Below are 3333 nucleotides of genomic sequence, written 5' to 3' on the forward strand. Positions count from 1 at the left end.
GCGCTTTGATTTCAACCTCCTAGTTTATCTCTCTGCATCTCAAGACGTTTAATTCAGAACCTTATAACCATTGTATCCTTGTTCAGACTGGGTACAAATATCGTTTGATCCGTATATAAAATCCTGGCTACTTGATAAAGCTTAATGAACCATGTATGTCCAATTATAATGTTGTAGGTTCAATCAATTTACTACTACAGGTTCTCGTAAATTGATTTGCCCCTTCCATAAATCAATTCAAGATGTTCCCTCCTATGCACAATATGAACTGTCAAATGACACACTACATTGATGTTAGTATGGGTTTTGTATATGAAAAAGATTCTGATGAATACAAGGTCATGAGGGTTCTAAGCTATAAAATAGGTTGTCCATCGACTATACTTCAGGTTTACTCAACCAAATTGGAATCTTGGAAAGTATGGATTCTTTTATATGTTCCTATTTAGTTGCTCATGACTATACCAATATCAAAAGTTTGCTTGGGGTCAGTTGTGACTCAAAGCACCGTGCTACGACTAGGGGTAGTCTCGGGTCATAACAATAACTTTTTGTTTTACTATAATCACTCGTGTTAGTTTCAGTTCTCTTGTTTCTCCCTATAGACTATATACTACTAGTTATTTCTGGATTCACCATTGATTATTCCTATGCATATTCTATTATAAAAGTTAGCTAAATTTCATAAACGTTTTTGGTGCTAAAATGGCTTTCCCTCCTTTTTTTTAAGGTGTTTGGTATCTGCATTGGAGCCTAACTAATTCTTTGCCTCGAGTAGGGGGGCATTCCGGGGGAGGGGGGGTGGGTAACTCTTCATTCTCCAACCAAAGATTTTTCTATATCAAGTTGAAATGCCTTAAACGGATGTGTGGTAATAGGTAAAACCCGAAGCCATCCTTGTTGGGGGAGATGCCAACCAACTCTCACTCTCGTTTATACGAGCACAATTCTTAGGTTAAGGGATGAGCAACTAATTATTTTGTGCTAATTAATGGCTGGCATATAATTAAGTTTTAATTACTTTAATCAATGGAAGCTACATATTTATGTTTTTAATCGCTTCATTTGGATACAATATTAAATCTACGACTTCTACATCACCTCCTGAATGTAACTTGTAACTTCATCAAATGATATTTCTTCATTAAAAAGGGACTAAAGATATTACTTGGCTAGACAACTAACCAATCAATATATGAATTATAGTATTATGTGTCTTTATAGAGTTTCAAACATCTCATAGAAAACATTGTAATGAACTGGTCGTAAGGAAATAATTGCACTTGTTGGAAAAGCTAACAAATTCTTCTTCAGATTTGATGTATTAGTAGAACAACTGTTGCATTCCTTATGTAGTGGCACTATAACTAGTTTCTCTAGATTTATTGCATGCTCAAGTAAGAACTTCAAGAATTGATCAAGCTTTGTTGTGTTAGATGTAAGCGTACCACCACATAATGGCATAACCTTGACATTCTTCAAATTATGTTAGGAAACTTTGAATATGTTTTCTTCAAAGGAGAGGTACTTCTTGTCTTCCAACAAATAAATGTCTTTGTCTTCATACTATAGATACCAAAGAAGGACAAATCAGGTTAGTCGTTGAGGCTGTAGGGGATCAATATACATTTGACATAAAGAAATGAATAGAAAACATACCGTCATATCAGGAAATATCATCAAATTTTTCAACTTAGGAGTCGACCTTAAGAGGTTGTCTAGTAGGAGGAATGAAAGTTTTGAAATATAAGAACTTATTGTCAACTATCTGCATTCGAGCAACGGTAAGGAGATGTCTTCCTCTTCCAACATCAAATTGGAAATCACCTAAACAAAAGAATGAGGCAGAATATAAAACATGAGCTCTATTCACAATCAACATAAAAATACTGGACACATTTGGGACTGATAATTGACCTTGATCAACCAGGATGGCAGTATTAGCTCATTAGCACAACAGGCGCTTACCAAAAGATCTTCCACTATATTTTCATCACAGTAGAGATCAAGATTGGCATGGTTCAAACATGAAAATTCCTCAGCTTAATTCTCGTATCATTAAAAACCCTAGAAATAGTTAAATGTTCAACATATGGAGCAACAATTTCAAAGCAACATGTATCACCTTCGAATGAATACCAATCCCCGCGAGGATGACCGTGATGGATCAATTCCAGTCGCCTACATTTTGGAGAAGTCATGTGCAAACGATTAAAACCACAAAAAGTCATGTAGCTTCAAAGATTCCAATTGAGGACAATTTAACATTATTTGTTTAATGTGTTTATCTCGGAGAAACAAATCTTCCAGCATTAAACTCTTCATAGATGTCCAATTTAGTACACAATCTTCTAATATTCTACAATTCTCGCAGTTGAGTTTTAGAATCGATGAACTACTACAGAGAACTTCTGGTAAGCTATAAGGTTGGTCATGCTCCGTCGGATCAACAATATACCGTATATTCATGCGTAAATCCTCCACTTTTTTTTTCACAGCAAATTCAAGCCACTTGTCAATTTTGGGAAAATAAGACAGGCCATCATCATATATGAACACAAAGTTTAGATTCAACTTTTTAATGCTAGAACAACTAAGGAGAGGTAGTACATTATCCGTTAAGGAAATGATTTTGTGCACTGTCAAGTTATCTGAACGACCATACTTTTCTTCATAAATAATGTTGTCGACACAAGTCCAGAAGTATTGCCAATGCTTAGAGAGAATAGTTGTTCTGAACTCATATGTTATGGACAATCGAGATAGAATTTGAACAATAAGAGCGTCAGGTAGTTGACTGATCCTATAAATATCTTCACATTCTATCTTAATCTTTGCTTTTTCTTGAGGTAAGTTTTCAATAAGCAGACTTTCTGAGTTGCCAGAGAATTGGTCTTGGTTGCTCATGTTGTTCAAACTGTATTCCTTTGGCTACCGGAAATCACAGTGTCAGCGAACCACTCTACCGTAAATATGTTGTTGAAAAATAAGAGGTGTGACCTTGGAAATGTGGAAATCCTTTGAAATAGTCACAACCTTTTTGAAAAGTCACCACCTTTTGGAAAAGTCGTAATTCTTCAAAAAAATCACATCTCTTAATAAAAGATACTTCTCTTTTGTTGAGAAACAACACAGGGCTAAGAAAGAGGGGGGGGGGGGGATTTTCAGACATCAATACTGAGAATAAGTTTACTTGTAATTATAATTTCTATAGACAATTTCCGTGTCTTTTTTGTTTATTCTTTCTTTAATTTCCAACTAACAAAGTTATATCACATGACACTATTTTTTATAATGTGATAATATATGATATTTTTTAATATATTTTTGTTT

General features: G+C 34.6%; 2 pseudogenes; both read right to left on the reverse strand.

Annotated features, from left to right (window-relative positions):
- Positions 1-822: 822 nt before the first annotated feature.
- On the reverse strand, positions 823-939 carry LOC125840919 (U6atac minor spliceosomal RNA; annotated as a pseudogene).
- Positions 940-1218: 279 nt separating this feature from the next.
- LOC125840862 (putative F-box protein At1g49610) lies at positions 1219-2907 on the reverse strand (annotated as a pseudogene).
- Between the last annotated feature and the right edge of the window lie 426 nt (positions 2908-3333).

This window comes from Solanum verrucosum, unplaced genomic scaffold (genome assembly GCF_900185275.1).
Source record: "Solanum verrucosum unplaced genomic scaffold, falcon-dt-bn FXZP01000194.1, whole genome shotgun sequence".
Taxonomy (NCBI): Eukaryota; Viridiplantae; Streptophyta; class Magnoliopsida; order Solanales; family Solanaceae; genus Solanum; species Solanum verrucosum.